Raw genomic sequence first — 20,847 nt, 5'->3', positions numbered from 1 at the left:
ATAATATCAAAAGTCAGATCAGAACAGTCTTTAAATCCCCAGTCTTTTGAAAATAAGCGTTGAAATACCTATCAGCAGACACCAATTCTAGAAATGTGTTTCAAATAGATTACTTCTAAACATTAAGCAATAACCTTCTCCCTATAAATGTAAAATCAGAAACATATTGAGGGAGAAGGGAAGATTAGGTAATGGAGATACCAATTAATATTTATATTAATTGGCATCCATAATCCTGTGCATGTTGCAGAATTAAATGGTGTGGTATATATGGAGATTAAAAGAAATGGGTTGTACCCAGTAGTTCCATTCCTCTGATGGGACCCCGACCCATCCACCCCCACCACACACCTTCTTTGCTGCTTCAGGGAATCGCAGCAATAATGGGATTTATTTTCCTCAGAACTGAGAGCCTGTCAGGTTCAAATTAGACTTCAATGCGTTTGTTAATGGGGCAAGTTAAAAATTAAAGCATTATGTCTCCTTCAAAATAAGGAAATGCAAAGCAGCTGAAATTGAAATATAAACCAAATGTTGAGCAGAAAGAAAGCTCTTATTATCTTTCCGTTCTTAGCATTCAGCGCAACATCATTTTATGTCGCACCGAACTGTAAAGTCTGCTCCAATCTTCACAGTCTCATCTTAGGCCAAAAAAGGACAATGTACAATAATATAATTTACCAATGAGATTACTATGTAAACACAGCTTTTAAAAAAGTCTACTAGCCTACATGTCATACAATATTTGAAGTGATTAGAAACTTTAATCCATATGTATTGGCACCATTCATATTCACTGTCCTCCATATTTTCAATCTGCCAGGCAGCCTTGAGGAATCTTGCATGTCCTTTATGACAGCTGCCGGAACAAGGGAGGGCATTGATGCAGCTGTCATCTTTGCCTTTCAACCTATCTGTGTCACCTGTTAATTAGCACTGTGGGTGGTAGACATGCTCTGGGCAAAGGGATCAAGCACTAAATAATCAGATGCATTGATCTCTGAACTGAGCTTCTCATTACTGAGTGCAAAGTATGGCAGAGTACTGTGGGCAGGTGGAAGAGGGGGATGGCAAAAAGAAATACTCAGTTACCCAAAGAACTGTCAAAATTACTAAAAAAAACCACCACAAATTTAAATTTAGGACCGAATAATTATGTTCAGTCATATAGTTTGTTGAGAGCAGCATGTTGCACTCAACTTCAACCACCTAGGTTTAAACCAAAGAGCACAATCCTAAACATGTCTTTTCAGAAACAATTCCCATTGAGTTCAATGGCACTTACTCTCTGGTTAATCAGTTACAAAAACTATTTACATTGACCTTGTTCAGATGACACGCTAAGCCACAGTGGTTAAGCATTTTGAGCTAAACTTTATGGCTTAGCGTAGCATGTGAACCATGACTTAGTATGTTGTGAGAACCATTCCTCACCATGGTGGCTCCATAAACACGGTTTAAATATGCTCACTAACTATTTGCTACAAAAGGATTAGCAGCTTAACCATGACTTAGTGTATCATCTGAACAGGCATGTCTAGACAGGGCAATATTCCGGGGATCGTCCTGGGATCGTCCCTGTGCATCCACATGATGCACAGGGCATCCCGGGAGCAGGGAAGGACAATCCCTGCTTTGCCCCAGGATATCACCCTAACCTTCAATTCCGATTTTCCCCGCAGTCTCGGGATAATCCTGAGACAGTGGGACATGTGGGACGCCATTGCGGTTATGTCCTGACTCCTTGGGACTAAATGCGAGGAGCTGAGAATCAGGCACAGAGCTCCTCAGGAGGGAGGGTGAGTTTTTTTTTTTAAAAAAAACCCTTACAGTTTCGTTTGAGCACTCATGTGCTAATTTTCCTTTAAAAAAATCCAAAATGGCAGGCACGACGTCCTCGTCCTCCTGGGACGTTGTGCGCTGCGTATAGACGAGGGGGGCGATCTCGTGATAATAAAATCACGAGATCATCCCCCTCAACCACCCTCATCTAACCATGCCCAGTATTTTGGACCTTTCATGTCCAGCCTCATAACCCAATTCCATGTCTCAAACAAAACTGAGTATACTTGTCCCTTTCTCATTTAACTTTACTCAAAAGGCAGCAGTTGGGCTGGCGCAGTACAAACAGATTTAAAAATCTATACCCATAAATCTGTATTAAAAATCTATATAAATCTGTATTAAATATACCCATTTTAGTTTTGAAACTATTACCCCAAGTTACACACACACACACACAAACAATTTTTTATCCTGCTGTTCCACTACCAAGAGCAGCACACATCGTAATCATAAAATAAAATAATATATGATTGGATCCAGGCCTAGCTGTACTTATATTAGACCCATTGTAAACAATGGGACATAAGTTAGTCTTGCTCATTTAAGTCCCGTTGATTTCTAAAAGTACAAGTACAACTAACAAGCAATTTCTAAAAATAATACTAAAGAAGTCTTGAACCAACAATTCAAGACAAAAACAAACAAACATAGCCTAACCACAGCAAAAGCAAACATTTTTACACATTAAAATTGGCAGCAACAAAACAATTAGTTGATACAGATTAAAAGCCCATCAAAATAAAAGTGACTTCAATTTCTGGCCAAAGAAACACACACACAGTGCCTGACCCATGTCAATTGGAACATTCCAGAGTTGCTTCTGTAACTTGTGAGATTTAGCATGATGCTTGAACCAGGCGAATTTGAGACAAAACAAACATCTTCATTACACAGCAATAGAACATCTAGGAAAAACCACAACCACGCATAATTGGGATGTGTGTGTGTTCTGTATTACATTTCACTGCTTTAGTCCGCATTGAATAAACAAGTCATACAAGTCACTGTCATACATTTACCACATGGTAAGCCGACTTCCTGTATGCCATTTCCGACGGAGCTTTTGAAACAGCACCTCTTACAGGTCATTCGGTCAGGAAGTATGGAAATAGGTGTATGATTTCACCACTGTTGATGAATACTGGTTTAGCTGCTTCGATGCAACAAAGGTCATTATGATTTCACTGCACTGTTTTCCCCTCTCCTATACTGCTGCAGTTAAATTAGAGAGTCTTTGTAAACAAAACTTGAAACATTGGGACCTTTTCATTGAGCTACACTACAAGCTTGATGGTTCCAGGACCCTGGCGATCTTTGTACAACTCTGGATGAGCATTAAACAATTTGATGTGGAAGCCTTCTGTCAGGCAAAGCCTGTCAGTGCCAATCTGCCAGTTACATTCTCCTCAGGGAACATTCTTTACAGCTCCTGCCAACTCAGCTTCCACTGACTTCACTGGAACTGAGTTTTACTAATAGTTTCAGAAAACAGATCTGATCCTTCCTCAAAGTCTCACCCTCAAAATTATAGTTGGGGGAAGAAAAGGCATAAATGAGAATCTACCTAGGGGTATTTGCACAACAACTTACTTCCAAATATAGCATGAAGACAGATACAACTACTACAAGGTAATGCCAACTCGCCCTGAGGTAAATGCTGAAACCGTAACTTGCAGACAAGCCAAACTTTTGAGATGTTTTAACGAGCATATTCTACTAAGCCTTGATTACAGGGCATCAGGGAACGTAGACATTACAGGGCTGTGGAGTCGGAGTTGTGGAGTCGGAAGCAATTCTTGGGTTACTGGAGTCGGAGTCGGTAAAAATGTACCGACTCCGACTCCTAATAAATTTAAATTGTATATAGAGTTGCAATATGTATATTCACTTGTATTTTATATTTAAATGATACTTTAATCTCGAAAAAGGTTTGTTACTTATGTACCTGAGTTCATTTCTTTTAAAATGGTCATTTGTTAAGTTGATTTAGGTGTTCAATTGTTTTTTTTTACTTTTTTGTAGTTTTGACTTTGATATCAAAGTATATACTTTAAGATTTTTTAACTAGTAGAGAAAGTTGTTCCTGATTTTCTTTTATAGTTTCATATCCTATTACTTTATACTCTATAGTCTTGATAAACTGCCCAGAGAACTTCGGCTATGGGGCAATATAAATGCAATTAAATAAATAAATAAAAATATAACCTCATTGTTTTCATTTTTGGGCTTCTTTTATAAATAATAATAAAAAAAAAAACCAGAATGTCTTAGCTACTGCCTTTAGACCCGGGCTTTAACAGGTTAGGGTTCTAAAAAGTTGCGTGCTTGCAGTCGATAAAGGAAATACATAGGAAATTTATTTCCTATATCAATATATAATTAAAGGAGTCAGAGGTGCCATGAATAAAGGAGTCGGAGGTTTTATGTGCTGACTCCACAGCCCTGGACATTAAGACACAGTAACTCACCTCCACTCAAGTCCCACCATTGTTGGAACTCAGGCTGAGCATAACCAATGTAGAAAAAAATAAGCTGGTAAACAAACAAACAAACATCCAATGTTAGTCCTACTTATAGGCCCACTGAAATGAATGAGAATTAGGTCAATCATGACTAACTTAAGTACCTTTCATTTCAATGGTTCTACTCTTAAGTAAACCGCCCAGAGAGCTTCGGCTGGGGGGCGGTATATAAATGTAATAAAATAAATAAAAATAAATAAATAAATAAATAAACTAGCATTTACATCCCAGGTACATAAAAGAATGTTAATTTTTACATAGCACAATATGCTACGTAATTCTTTAAGATTTAAAGAAATGAAACAGTATATGAAAAATGTGACTAACAAGATCTCTGATATTAAAAACAACCTTAACTATTTGAAAGATGAAAACAAGAAGTTATAATCAAAACATGATAGCTTTCCTTTCCATCTGAATCCAAGGAAGCCAGTGTCTTATATGGACTTATATGGACTTATAATGGACTGGATGAGGGTGAACAGCAACAACAATAATATATTTATTTGTTACCTGCCTCTCCCTTTGGATCGAGGCGGGGTACAACACAAATAAAAACACCATAAAATACATAAAACTAATTCAAATATTTAAAACCAGTGCATCATAAAAAGCAGCACACCATTAAAAAAGGCATCTTAAAATTCAGCTGAATCTTTATTTATTTATTTATTACATTTCTATACTGCCCAATAGCCGGAGCTCTCTGGGCGGTTCACAAAAAGTAAAACAGAATTCTACAGAATAATAGAACAGTAGAGTTGGAAGGGGCCTATAAGGCCATCGAGTCCAACCCCCAGAGAAGACAGAGGTGTTCTTCATTGCTCAAAAGGCAGATCAGGGAATTGCCTGAACTGTATGGGGTCAACCGTTCCTGGAAATGTCAGATCTGACCATAGTGACACATGCCCCATTTGGACGCTTTACATGGGCTGCCTTTGAAAAGTGTTTGGAAACATCAGCTGGTCCAGAATGCTGTGGTCGACTATTGACATGAGCTTGTTATATGCAATTCCATTGCAACAGCTTTACTGGCTGCCGGTCAATTTCCAGGCATAATTCAAAGTGCTTGGTATGACATATACAGTCCTTTATGGCTTGAGAGCAGGCTATATGAAAGATCACATTCTCACTATGAGCCTACCTGGGTTTTAAGATCCTCAGAAGAGACCTTTCTGTCTGTCCTATCACTACAAAAGGTACATTTCGTAGTGATGGGACGAAATGGCATATGAGGCAGGGCCTTCTCAGCGGCTGCTCTCAAGCTTTGGAACTCCCTGCCAGGCCAGCTCCATCCTCCTGCTAGCAAGCAAATTTAGGCCCCATTTTAAAAATAAAATTACTGCTATTCTATTGAAGGATTAATTTCAATGGAGCAAAGACACATGAAGTTTTGCAGAAGATAGCTATTACTTTTCACGAATATACTGATATTCTGTGGGGGTGGGGGTGTTTCTGTTTACAGTGGCTTTAGCGTAATGTCAGCTCTGCAAATGAAACTCTCCTCTGAGTCCTCTAACCTTCAGCAGTGTAGCAAGTGGCAAACAGTGAGAAAGCCTTTAAGTGTATTACAAAGAATGCTTTAATTTACATGGATGTGCATATCACATACATGTAAATTAAACACATATGTGAGACATCTTTTGGTGTTGAATTCTAGGCACTTAGAAAAACCTGATACCATGCAAAAGCTGACAGAATGAAAAACTACAACAAGGTCTTTGAAAGCAATTTCTTGTTTTATTAACAAAGAATTTAAAATGAATTAAAACTACACATCAGACGAATTAGAACTATACATAACTCTGGAGAATTAGAATTATACTTGAAGACTGAGAGGTTAAAGATAATCAAGCATTTAAACTCAGTAGTGAAGGTAAATGCACTGGGATGTATAGAAAAATGATTGTGTTGTCTTGGGGGGTGGTGTTCAAAAGAGAACAGTTTTATCTTCTAGTAGGGTGTGTGTGTGTAGCTGATCACGGAGGAAGTGGGAGGAAGTGGGGGGAAAGAAGAACTTTGGGGGCGTTGTGAGAGAGTTTTGGAGTGTTAGAGCAAAAATGCAGGAGTTTGGGAAGAAAGTGGATGGAATGCCATAAAACAGCAAAAGGGAGCTTGCCTTTGGAGTTTGGAATGCGATGGAGTATTAGGAAAATGGGAGAAAAAGAGAATAATTGCAGAATGAACTACTTCGAAGGAAAATAGAAGTTAATGCAAATATTTACCTCTCTGATTCTGACTTGTGAAGTGATAGTAAGCTTTGTTGAGCTCCTTCTCTGAAAAATAAGGGGAAATAGAGAGGAGGGGAAATGAGTTTGCTCTTCTGAGCAGAAAGGATGGGAGCAATCCTCTTTCCTTCTCTTCCTCTATGTGTGATCTATGGATATGGGTTATATTTCTCAGGATTTAGTAATCAAAATAAAACAAATCAAGTCTATCTTCTAAGATTGCTCATGAATGTTGGAAAATTGGATTTTTAGATGTCGGACATTAAGGGAAGAAAGAAGACAATGGGATCCTCTTTTCTTCTTGATGTGAGGAAAGGATGGGAATTGATGGGTGCATAGCTCTGGCAATCATAGGTCCAGGTGAACAAGATAGCCAGGGGCATTTTGCTGATTGTCTTAAACCAAACTGACAAAAAGAGGCAGTATCGGGTTTTCAGAGACTCACAGCTTTAAAAGGCATTGAATTCTTTTATTTATTTTTCCATTTGGCTTAAACAAGAAAGTTAGAAAATAAAATAAAATATTTCATGATCTGAAATTTGCAAGTGTTAACAGTGAGGAATTAAATTGATCAGAGCGCAATGGCTAACCAGAAAGTTGTATGCAGTAAGTTTATAGGTCCATCTGGGATGTGCAAGACCTCGATATCCTATGGAACCTGCTTTTCTGTTCTTACCCAAGTTTAAAAAACCCTAGTCCTCTTCCAGATACAGGCACTATATTCCCAAAACACCAGAATTTGGGGTGCTTTGTAACCTTGTTGATACATGATTTCTCCAGACAAGTGAGAGAGACATCTAACATTCCCAACTTTATACACAGGTTAAAATCATCTTATTCTCCAAGGCTTTTAATTATTTGATTATGATCTGTTTTATTCTACTTTGGTTATTTACATTCACTGTCTCACCTTATGAAAAGCTACCTTTAAAAGTGCTCTAGAGAATTATGGAATCCATAAAGTAAAGGGAAGCACGTGATTTTCATGGAGCAGAGGTTCCTGATTCACCTATGTGTCAGGGCTGGGCCGTGGGCAGTAGTCTGGAGAGAGTCAACTGCTGGGAACCGGAAGCCCAGATCAAAGAGCAATCATGAACAGAGGGCAAACTAGAAATCAGGACCACAGAACAAGCCATTATACAATGAGCAACTAGGATCAGAAGGCACACCAAGGTAGGAATTGGGACAGAGGGCAACACAAGAAATGCAAGACATGCAAGAGCTTCAGTAGACCTTGTAGCTCAACCAAGGCGCAACTGGAAAAAGAAGTCCTTTATACTCTTTCCTGTCCAGGAGGAGCCAAATGCCAGCCTCTAGAGCCATGTCACATCTAGAAGGTTCTTTCCGAGAGACTGCAGTACATGGCTCACCATAAGGCACAATAGTCAGCAGTTCTTGACACTGCCTCAGCCTATTGTTGAAGCTTGTTGTGTTTCTATACTAAACCTGCTTTTAGATCATAAAGCATTAAGTTGGATTTTCCTTTGAACACAAGCCAATTCAACTGAAGCCCAAATTAGCTTACACTTTGGCCTGGTTTGGAAGACTGCTTGAGGCTCGTAACTGTCGTTTATGAAGCTGGCAATGAATGTCATGGCTGAGGATTCCTCTTTCACCTTTCGCCTCCCCACCTCCTGGTTCATTTTCCTTGTTTGTTAATAAATATCAAACCATAATCATCCAGTCTGAATATAACAAGGACTCTGACTCATTACAATCCAAGTTCTTTGTATATTGGAAGGGATGCAGGAAGTGTGGTGGCAACCTAAGGTTCAAACACTGCTTACCTGGTCGTGAGACCTCTGAGCTGTTGAAAACTGCTTCTTGCAGGCTGCTGAGAAGAGGCTGGGGGTTTGAGTTACCATGGAGATCTTTACATTCAACAGTGGAGCAATCTAGAATGAAAAGATGCCCTCCTTAGTCAGATCAAATTTGCATTGAAAAGTTAACAAAATGCACACCCTCTCCTCCAGTTTACTACACATTGCCAACAACATCAGCTATTGCATTAACTATCTACATTTTAATGAAATATTAATTAAAAGTTTCTTAAAGTCACATGTTTATGAGCCTTTCATCACATTCCGATGAGAATTTACAAGGATAGAAGTCCCACTAAATTTAATGGAACTTACTTCCAAGTGTGTATTTAAGTGCAGCCTTAGGATAGAAACAACGTCAGTGCAATCCCGGGCCTCTAATGTTGCCTGCTGGAGGAGGTTAGAATACGGCAAGGTCCCCCCCCCCCCCCACACACACGAAAACATGGGAGAGGGCTTTCTCTGCTGTGGCACCCCAGCTGTGGAATGCCCTCCCATCGGAGGCCCGCCTGGCAGCAGCGCTGGCTTTGTTTCGGCACCAAGTAAAGACATGGCTTTTTAACAAAGCCTTTGATGGCTAAATTCAGCAAGCTTGCACATTGTTTTATCTGTTTGAACTGGTTTATACTGGTTTTAGCTCGATTAATGGTTTAATTTGTTTTTAGCTGTGTATATTTATTGTTTTACATAGTTTGTATAATTTTATCCATATGCCGCCCTGAGATCCTCGTGATATAGGGCAGGATACAAATGTTTTAATTAATAAATAAATCTATCTAAAGCAAATCTCCCTCAGTATGGGGCTGGTCACATGACACAACAGCCCACCATGATTTATTTAACCCACGGTGATGCAGTGGCACGTGTGGGGCATGTACGGCCACCATTTTGAATATGCAACCCCTACTCGGGAGTTGACATGTTGCGTGAACCCAGCAAGCGTGGATTATGTGAGGGTTAAACAACCCTCATATAACCCATGGTCTGTTTTAGGGTTATGCGAGGGCTGTTTGACCCTTGGATAACCCCTGCACGCTGGGTTTGTAGAATGTAACATATGTGAGCCATGGTGTGTTGTCCAAACCTGGATAATAAGTTGATACCATTGCCTTTTTATATTTTGTTCCATTGGCAAGTAAAAAATAGAATTACTATTCTGGAAACACTTGGACTATACTAGATACTAGCACTCATCACAAAGAAGTCCTTTGATTAGAAATATCTAGAGACTGATTCATGACATACAGGATATTTATTAACATATATAGTAGTAGGGAAAATCCCCACCAGCCCTCATGAATTCACCACTGGTGAACTCAATTTTTCTCACCAGAAAAGTGCCCTTTTAAATTCACTCAGCCTCTTTCTTCCACCTGGGCCCTTCTTATGCCCCCTCTCAGTAAATACAAGCCCTCCATGCACTTCTTACGTTTTGCCCCTTCCAAAATTTATTCTCTAGACACAGGCATGGCCTATGAGAACCGGGAAGCAGGCGAGAAATAAAACTGCAATTCCTTTCTCTTTCTTAGCTCTGAGCAGGGGGGCCTTTCCTCCACTGTTCATCTTGATTCTTGAAAGACAAGACCTGATAAGGTATTATTAACTTAGAATAAAATTCAAAATTCTCTTATGTGAGCAGGCTTTTTTATTGTTTCACCTCCTGGTGTTCAAACAGAGATAAGGGAAAGGAAAAACTCTGCTAAATATGGTGAGAATTAGAGTCAAGGGAGATCAGCGGAAAGAAAAGGAGAGATTTAGTGTGCTCTACCAACTTTGGGGATTCCCATATATTGCATTCCATGAATGATTTGCCAATCACTCTCCCCCGCCCAATCTACAGATTAGGGATGGTCCAGTCTGTAACTCCCTGCACCCATGCAAGCTGGTGTTCTACCCTTTAACAAACCAACAGCCCTATGGGTCAATAAGGAAGAATTTACTGGAATGTGAGAGCCAATCACATTGCAAGCAAGCAACTCTATGCTCACTCTCCCTGTATAACTTTTGTAAACTGTCCAGAGAGCTTCGGCTATGGGGTGGTATATAAATGTAATAAATCAAATCAAGAGAGTCTGGAAGGCCTGGGTTTGAATATGAGTTGAGAGACAGACAAAAAGCTAATGTTTCTTTTTGGTGTGTTTTTTTAACTATAGAGTAAGCATGGGGGAGGGACAATCCAGATTGGGATCCTGTAAAGAGCTTTAACCCTTTTACTGCCCCCAGCTGTAATCCTGAGCCAGATTGGGGCTTCTGTGCCTACAATTTATATTGCTTTATCCATTTGCTTTAATAGATCACGTCTTTCAACTAATTGGCCATAAATCTGTAGCCAAGCAGCTAAGGAGACTCCGGGTGAGGTGTGTGCACCATGCCAAATGTCATGAGAAATGTGAAAAGGAAGCATATAGAAATGCAACACCGACGCAAAATGCCTTAAATTAAAAGGTCTTTTTGCCAAGCATTCTCAAGGCATAAGGCTCGATATGAGGCTTATTTATTTTTTTAGAACATTCCAGAATTGGAAATAAGACTTTTAAGAATTGGGGGTGGGGGAAACACATGCATATTTTGCCTATGAACAGTACCACGAATATATAAAGGAAGGAGAAAAAGTACTCAGATAATGATCCAGTTGCTAGAGATGTAAGAACCGACAGAAAATATCATTTTAAAACATTATGAATCACCCTAAATCTGAACTTCATAAAGGTATTAATACAATCAAATACAGCTAAGAGCTCATTATTAGGCATACCCATTAGGGATGCCTAATAATGAGTATTTCATTGCCACTGCACCCCAAGGTGTCATTCAACAAAACATTTCCAAGTGGTCTGTGCACCCTGATCCATCCTGGCCTGCAGGGAGATAATAAAGAGCTATCGGAAATGTTCTATGATATGCTTGCTAGAGGGTAAAACTGCACGAATCCCTTCACCTGGATTCCACAAAGTTATTTGTTCAGTCTGAGCATGGGTCCAGAGCACCAACTGGTCTGGATTCATGGGAAGATATTTCAGTCAATAAAGAGAAAGTGCATGCACCTTGTGCCTGCACAACCCTTGCCTTTTATGACTGATTTCATCTAGCATAAAGGAACTGTGTATAACTGAGTTCAGGAGGTAATCTCATGACACTTTATGAGAGGAGGCAATCCTGGCCACCTTAAACAGAAGATTGTGCAATTTCACATAAGAAAGCCCTGATGGCTTCTCAACTCCAGATACTATTTATTTATTTATTTATTTATTTCATTTCTATACTACTGGATGTGACTGATTATCTGGACCCATTTCAATCTGGCTTCAGGACTTGTTTTGGCAGAGAAACTCTCCTGATCACCCTAATGACCTATGCCAAGGGATGGACACGGGACATGCAACCTTGCTAATTCTCCTGGACAGTTCAGTACCCTTCAATACCATCGATCATGTATAGGCTCTGTGATCTGGAGTCATGACATTAGAATGCTTCTGTTCTAGGGATTTTGAGTGAAGTACCATCTGAAGAAAACACACAGAGACACCTGTGAGCACACCTACTATACAGCTGCACTGTATTTTGTCCACCCAAGGCAACACAAGGTATTACTACAGTAGCTTCCAGCCCCAGCTTCATAGGTCTGAGACAAACTATCTTCGTGGCAGCAAAAGATGGTAGGCAGCAGCAGAAACAGATGGGAGGGCGAGGACATGCAGGCCCTGTTTGCCACACAGCCACTTACTAGGCCCAGTATGCCAAGAGAGAGGCAAGAACTTACATGTGTGGCATTGTCTATGTCTCTTGCCTCATTTAAACTAGGCCTTTCAGCTGGTTTACTCCAGGCTTTGAGTGAGATATCAACACACATACAGCTGAAGCAAACATGTTCAAAGAGGCGATGGGTGAACCCCACACCATACAGGTATGTTCTTCTTGCCCATCAACATATATAACAATGGACCCTAGATACACAATCACATATATACTCTTGAAAAACAGCCCCACTCCGGGACTCGTTTTGCACATTCGGTTTGCTTGCCTGAGTGCCTGCTCTCGATGAGGATGAGTGTAAACAGAGTAAATTGCACCTAGAAGCGAACAGGAAGCAAACACTGTCATAAGATAACTAGTGTAATATGTTCTCCGCAGCTCCCCCTGACAGCTGCCTCCAGAACCAGCTGTAACTTCTGAGTGATTTTAAAGGGCAGTCCCTGCAAGGCACACCCAATAGTTACTCAAACTCTGAAGTCGTAAAGCTCGGGTAATGGTTGTGAGGTCAGGCACTTAGGAGACAATTGCAATCAAGTGATCAGACGCAGATAACTTAAGAGAGGCACTTTATGCTCTCAGTGCCACCTGGGATCCTAGGATGGAGAGGAATACATAGCATTCCCCTGCTCTAAATTCTGATTTAGGAAGATCAAATCATATTCTTATTTGGATGCACGATAGTCTAAAAAGATTTGTAGAGATAACAAATCAAGTTAAAGCGTCATTATCCTTTAAATGCAGGTATGGCACACAAATCACACAGGCCAATAGTTGCTGAGTCAGGAAATGATTGTAAGCTGAATTAAAATGTCTGCATGGCTATTTATTGCTGCTCTCCATTTCATGTCGACTTCCTAGAATCCATCCAACACAAGCCTGAAAGGATAATGAGTTTCTGAACACAAAGTCTAATGGGGCACATTGCATCAAAGCTTTCAGCAATTGCCTGGATGCGGCTTCCCAGCAGTACTAAACAACTTAAATATAATTAGCTGGAAGCCCTATGGGCTACATTTCCCCACTGGAATACCTCTTACACTAATCCATTTATCAGGCTGACAGATGACTGAATCATCGGTAATAGGGGCCCTATTCCATTAATACGGCTGTAGTCAAGATGCCAGCTTGCTGCTAATGCTTTCTCACAATTGCATCATTTAGAGCAGGTAAACAAAAACAAACAAACAAAATATGCAACACATTTTCTTCATTAATAGCGTATCTGGCCAGGCACAGAACTTATTTTAGAAATGCAAACCAAAAAAATTAATTGCTGGCTTAATACACACAAATTATTTGAAGAAAATAAGTAACCAAAGAAACCCTTTTATGAAGTGACAAGACAAGCACCCTGGAAGGAGGCTTTCAAGATGTTTCACAAATATTCTTCTTCCGGTTCAGCTTGATTTTTTAAAAAATTAATTTAGTACATTTCTTGCATCTATGGCAGTCTTCATACTCTGTACTCTTTTTCCCCCCTGGAATAACTGTAATTTGTTGATTTTTGTTTACTCCTTTGTTAATAATGCTTTGATTTCATTCATGTTTCCTATGTAATCAAATCTCTATTTCCATTAAGAAAACATATTGTGCCAAGGAGACCATATAGCAGGCTTCCCCAGTCTGGTTTTGGACTACAATTCCCATTAACAGCTAACATGGCCAATGGCCATGGGTCATGCAAGTTGCAGTCCAAAACGTCTGTAGAACATCAAATTAGAGAAAGGCAATGTAATGTATAGATTCTAATGAAATAGATATTCTCATCGAATGAGTTTTTCATTAAGTGTGAAGACCTTTTGTTTTGCAGTAGTTACAAGATTTCCATCCACAAACCACAAGCAAACTGTAAGAACTACAAAGACAGATACTATAGTAAATCACATTTATCTGTGAAGGCACAGGTAGTAGTCCACACACTTCAATAAACTTCAGGAAGGTGACAGTTTCCCACCAAAGAGAAACTTTCCAGTCTTGCCCAGTTTGCTATTATTGGTCTTCGCCCAAGTTTGGCTGGGTACTTTTGGATACCAAGCGTTCCCTGGGCAAATTTGGGTCAACAATTGTTGGCTGCCCTGCAGCCAGTCAAAATTTGTGGTCACAAATTTGTCCTTGGAGCACTGGGATCCAAAGGAACCAAGCCAAACCCGGGCAAAGACTAAAGAACTTCGGCAGATTTTGTTGTCGCCAGGACACCCTCCCACAAGGTCTTTGAGAAGATACCATAAATTTTGGTGAACTGTGTTAAGAGAGAAAAATAGTAATGAAACTGAGGACATGACTAGACCAGTGGGGTGGAGGGGGATGATCTCGCGATATGATGATCGCGAGATCATCCCCCTCAGCTTACACACACACACAATGTCCCGGGAGGAAGAGGGCATCGCGCCCGCCATTTTATTTTTATTTTTTATTGGAAATGAGCGCAGGAGCGCTCATTTTTTAAAAAAAACCTCCCGCTCACCCCACCCCATCCCTGATGGGCACAGAGCTCCTGAAGACCTCCATGCCCAGCTCCCAGAGGGTACTCGTGAGGAGCTGGGACAAAACCGGGATGGGTGCCCACACATCCCGCAGTCTTGGGATCATCCTAAAACTGTGGGAAAAGTGGGGACAGAAGTGGTGCCCATTATCCCAGGTAAAAGGAGGGATCATCCCTCCCTGCCCCCGGGATCTCCTGTGCATCATGTGGATGCACAGGGATGATCCCGGGGCGATCCCTGGGATATCGCCCCATCTAGCCATGCCCTGAGTGTGTATGCAAGCCCTTGAACAGCAGTTCTGCAACCTGTAGCCTGTGTCTCAGGCACAGATGCAGCTGATAAGGATTATGAATCAGTAGTGTACATAGTGTGCGCATAGAGCAGTATATAAATCCATTTCAAAACTTATGTCTGTTTAGAGCAAGATTTTGTACTGGCCTATTTCTTCTGCTGGAACCATTACATTTCAGTTAGAAAGTCTTCTTACACTTGGCAGCATGTGGACTTGGCTAGTGTTAACAGAAACATTTTGATTTATTGTTGCCCTTAAGACCTGTTTGCCAGCCAAATTCTACAGTGCAATGAACTTCAAAGGAAAAATAATGTAACTTTTGTATCAGGTAAGGGACTTGCTGCGCTCACACATAACTCTGAACCGGGGTTTAGCATTACGTGCCCAAACCTCCGCAAACCCGAGCAAAGGCTCAAGCTCATGCACACCTGTCCTCTCCTCCGGTATGGTCAGGAGGAATCCAGTCGAGTTTATTTTCACTTTCTCCAACTCTTGCCTTGTCATCACATAAGAACCAGGAATCATGTTTTAAAACAAACCCTAGCCAATTGCTAAACAATCAACAGCAAATCCTGTCTTGTTTTGCCGGCTTGCTTAACAAATCGGAGTTTGTTTGAAACCCTAATTTTGTCTTTTTATATAACACGCCAGGAATCAACGCAAGTGAAATTAAATGCGGCAGGAGTCCCAAACGTGGAGGAGAGGGAGTGTGTAAGCACTTTGCGTGGGCTCCCAGAGGCTCATCCATGCAACACCAAATCCTGGTTTAGCATTACATTCAAACCGCCCCACTGGCCTGGTTCAGACAACACGCTAAACCATGCTGCTTAACCACAAAATGGTTAAGGGAACGCATTCCCTTAACCATTTTGGGGTTAAGCAGCATGGTTTAGCGTGTTGTCTGAACCAGGCCATTATGTTTATATTTGGCCCTGACTGAAGTAAGTTATGAAAAAAAGGAATGCATTTCACACTAAATATGTTATAACTTATCACTAACTTTTCCCTAGACATAAGTAAAGGGAAAAAAGCATTTATGTACTGTATATTGCTTTTAGGCTTTATGTATTCTTTTAAAATAAACTTAAATATTTAATAAATTCATAAACTGCTTTTTTATTGTGTAAAAAACACAATAAAACCCTTGAAAAAGGGTTATACATTTATTTATTAATCTCTGTTGTTGTTGTTTGGTTTTAAAGGGTAAGACATATTTTGGCTTACTATGTTCTGTTAATAGAAACTGAGATTGAAGGCACATTTTTATTATTATGGTTAACTTTGGGTTCAGTTCACATTCAGTATAGTGAAGGACTTGACTATGGGTCACATTACGAACAAATATTTAGATGGACTCCTCCGGATCTGGCTCAATTCCTTTTTCAAACGCTTGGAAAGATTTTTTATATAACTTATGTCATATGCTGGCAGGATGCCTTAAGTCTTTGAAGGTATGAATAACAAATCTAAAAATGTGGGAATGGAGCATTTTATCCCAAACAAGAAATTGCAATAGGGCTTGATATTTTAGAAAAATGTATTCATCTGGAAATATTTCACTTATCCAAAATGTGTGTGCGCGCGCTCTTTTAGAGAAAGTATTCCATCTTCAAAGATAAATGTTGGGCTTGGCTTATGCATGGTTGCCACTGACCTCCTCCCCTACATCCTCTGGTAAGCATAGAGGGCTTGTGAGAAAAGCAGGGGCTTCTCTCAGTTTTGAAAGGTAGGGAGAAGGTAAGTAACAACAGAAGTCACTTGGGCCTCTGCCATTTTGTAACTGTTTGTGGACACAAGACTTCTGGGATAAAGATTTGTGTACTAATGAGTGTCCAGTTTCCCAGAGAGCTGAAAGAACATGCTCCTAGCAAGTTGCTGAGAGAATCTGTGGATTCACAAAGTAAATAACCACGATCTAACTGCTACTGCTACTTGTTGTTGTTGGAGTTTTAAACAAGTATGTTGACCTATTTCATCTGAGCTTGAAATATTTCATGAACCCAGCAGCAGGGCTACAATTTATTTAAATTGCTATAAGCAAGTTAATCTAAAATAAAATGACATACCTTCTGCCCCTCCCATATGATTGCTTCATGCAAAACAGCTCAAAGACATGACAGTAACAGCCACATCTGTAGTGATCAACCATGTTACAATGAACTTTCTGGGCAACTGCAGAGATACGTGAGGATGGTGAGGGCATTACAATTGCTTTAACCATGTGGTAAGATGCTACTGGGTTTCCACAATCATGCAGCCACTGTGCAAACAATGTCCCAGTTTGCACATAAAGCCAATCCATGGTATGATTTGTTGAATTCTGGGTTGCATGATGTGTGAATGCAGCCATGCTAACAAACCATGGTTTATTAACCATGAACAACCTAGAAAGAAAACCCATGGTTTGTTGTTGGGTTGTGAACTCTGGCTTGTTTAAACCTATGTCATTATCTGTGAACCCAGAATGATGGTTTGTTCATGGGTTGTTCTGCCAGGTTAAAGAGGTTGCTGACAAGAGTAGTAAACCCCTCCAGCCGGTATTACACTGCCACAAAAGTATTTGGGATACAGGGAGATAGTAGGTGAAGGAGGACGGAAACAAACAACCCAAATATTGAAAAAACACCCCACAGTTGGTTTGACTGTCTTCCAGACAAATCCTGGGTAGGGAAACATAACCACGGGTTATATGCTGTTAGCATATAACAGCATCAAATCATGGGTTAATTAACCCACAATTTGCCACCGCATGTGCCTTGCACATGCTGTAGCCATTTTGAATATTCAACCTCCAATTGATCTGATCAGTGGTTGCTACATAAAGTCCCGACACTATAGGTTAATTGTGGATTAAACAACCCACAGTTACCCTAAAATGAGTAGTTAACTATGGGTTGTTTAATCTACGATTAACCTATAGTGTCTGGGTTTGGATGTCCCGTAGCAACCCCTGATTAGCCCAATCAGAGCTTAAATATCCAAAAGGCTGCAGAACTCCGGTAAATTGTAGGTTAATTAACCCATGATTTGCTGCCGTTATGTTTGAATGGGCCCATTATGTGTGAAACAGGCCAATGTGGAAGTAGCCACATGAGGAATATACATAACATCCAAGTGGCTCCACAGGATACGATGTCATTACCAACAGGGCAAAATTACTGACTTCAAACTGAGCTTATTTCCAAACTGAGAAAGCATAAACAAGAAAAATGAAACAAGCAAGCTACTCACCCAAGTTCTGTTTTAGTTGTTCTTTGTTCTTTTTTCCAACTAATAGTGCAATAAGGGGTTTCCCCCTTTTAAAGAAACGGTTTTACCAGCTGCTGAGTTTGTATGGTAAATTTTGATACTGAGCACTAAGTTGTAAGCAACTGGAGCATTGAGATTTCCATGTAAGAAAATAGCAGCTGACATACTGGGCTTGATTCACAAGAGGTTCAAATTTCCCAGCAAAACTTCATAGTACATTAATCACACAGATTTGTTATTTTAGCATCGTTTTATTCCGAGGTTAAAAGTAATCATAACTAATTACACAAGGGGCAGTTTGCCTGGAACACCATATATGCCATATAATCACTGTATGCCAACAGGTAGTGTTGAGCAGTGATTAACGGGTCCAAGAGATCCCAAGTTCAGATCTCATGGGTGGACTCAGGAAACTGCTACCTCTCAGCCTCAGTCTCCAACTTGTAGTATGAGCAGTGGGTTGGGGCTGGGTGGGGGAGGCAGAATTCATAAGACTGGCCTGACAAAGTTGTTGTAATGATTACTGAGGTAATTACATGAAGCACTTTGAACAGGCTAAAAGCAGGCGTGTGGAACCTGCAGAGCCTTCCAATTCGGCATCTCCTCCGACTGCCTGCCACTTACTTAGAAGGTGGCCCAGCGGCTTTTGTCGTTTTTTGCATTGGCATAAGGCTCTTCAATGCAGTTCCCCCACACTTTCTACATTCCAGGAAGTGCAGCAGCTTGGGAGGCTGCACCCAAAGTTTTTGTCTCTGCTCCAGCTTCCACGCTTTGCTCCAGCTTCCTCAAAGAGCAATGCCTTGAACATTTCTCAAAAGGGCAATGCCAGTGCTGGAAGAGGGTAATGATTTTGGAGAAGGGGGAAAAGTGATTTGGGGGGGATTATTGGGGTAGGTATCAATTTGGCGTGTGTGTGATTAAAGCCACAGGATGTGGGATAGTTAATTAATGGTTCTTTGGGGAGGTGTATGAGAAAGACAGAGAGAAAAAGAGAATGGATGTGTGTAAATGCATATGAATGGTACATGCATATGAATGGTGTGTGCACAGGAGGGGAGTGCTCTTGCACGCGGCTTGCACGCAACCCCCATGTTTCCAGAGATAGAATGTGGCCCTTGGGCTGACAAATGTTCCCTAACCCTGCGTTAAAGTGCTGTCCGTGTGTATGCGTATGCATGCGCACCAGTGTGCAGCGTTCAGAGTGCTTCAGGCACATTATCTCAGTGAGATACATAGATAGAACAAAAGGCAGCTAATGCCTGGCAACGATATAGAGAGGTCAACACGCCATCAATCTGACTTTGTTCTATTTTAATCAGCACAGAGATCACAACCACTAAGTTATAGCAGTCTTGCAAACTCAAAAACAATGCACTACTCCAGGGACAAGGCTCCAAAAATTCATAAAAGTTACACTCATAAAATAATGATCTAATTGGAGAAAGTGTCTCCAGTATCACAAATTGATGTATATGTTATGCATCGGCAGTATACAGATGTGCAACCCTTTTGTAAGCTGCTTTGCAGAAAGTTACTATTCCATGCTGCGATATTAGCATTAGTGCCTGCTTTGGGTTTCATTTCATTTTACTCTTCAGTGATTTTGTTTCAGTACTTATATTCAATTTCTCTGACCATCTCATTCTAAGTGATAGCGACAAGAAAAACCACAGAGCTTGTACATGCCAGGAGGGTCATATGTACAGCAACTTCAGCTTATTTGTATAAGGGTAGGTCAGTGGAAATCTGTGTGGATTCCAATTGGGATATTTAGGCTGTGTTTGTGGATAGGAATATAGTATCCTTGATTTGACATGGATCGAGGCTGTTGCTAAGGGTAGTTCAATTTTGTTAGTTGTACATTTTCCTCCTTTGCTGCTAGTTTTCATTTGGGCTAGATGTTGTATTGTTAAGTCTTTTGAGTTGATCTGTGGATGATGTGGTTAACGTGGCTCTGATGTTGATGTTATCAGATATCATTTATTGAACTGTCAATGAATTGATCATTGTAGTTCCAATATTATATGTAACATATTATAACCTTTATTATATATTGTAGTTGCTATGCTATTATCACATTTAGATTGTCACTCCATTTCATGTGAAACACTTTGAGCACAATGCATTTGTGGAAAATGCAGTATATAAATAAGTGCACTACATAAATAAACTATGAGCAAAGCTATGAGCATGACTATGACTATAAATATAGCTGTGAATAGTTTTGGTCTACTATCAAGTGCTTCAGACAGTAAAATCACATTTATCCAAAAAGAGCTGGGTGAACATCTGATACTCCAACCACAGTCTCTAGTCTAGACAATCAGAAGTGATGCCTACAATAAGAATAAGAAAAGGGATCTATATGGCACATTGGGGTTGAAAGCACTTCACATATATTAACTTGCAGTACTTAAAAACCCTGTATGTTAAGGGGGAAGGAACTTGAGGCTGAGAGAGTGCAGATGGCCTAAGGCCACCTACTCAGTTAGCAGAGGCAAAATTCAAATAAGGGACTTCCCCAATTGGTGCCTTTACTGTGCAACTGTCCAGCCTCCTTCACAGAGTTTTACATTTGTACTCGGCCCATGTTTAAAAAGAATAGCAATATCTTCCCAAAAGGCAAAGCTGGACAACCATCTGTCAGGGATGCTT

At 40.3% G+C, this 20,847-nt stretch overlaps 1 protein-coding gene across 2 annotated transcripts in view; it reads right to left on the bottom strand.

The window, feature by feature from the left end:
* TBL1X (transducin beta like 1 X-linked) overlaps positions 1-20,847 on the bottom strand; it is a 171,738-nt gene that overhangs the window by 62,646 nt on the left and 88,245 nt on the right. For both annotated transcript variants that reach the window (XM_063126363.1, XM_063126362.1), the window contains exon 3: positions 8,383-8,490. The gene's annotated coding sequence lies outside the window, so the exon portion shown is untranslated. The remainder of the gene's footprint in view (positions 1-8,382; positions 8,491-20,847) is intronic.

This window comes from Elgaria multicarinata, chromosome 5, assembly GCF_023053635.1.
Source record: "Elgaria multicarinata webbii isolate HBS135686 ecotype San Diego chromosome 5, rElgMul1.1.pri, whole genome shotgun sequence".
NCBI classification, from domain to species: Eukaryota; Metazoa; Chordata; class Lepidosauria; order Squamata; family Anguidae; genus Elgaria; species Elgaria multicarinata.
Note: the sequence above shows the minus strand (reverse complement) of the source record. Positions and strands in the feature narration are given on the sequence as shown.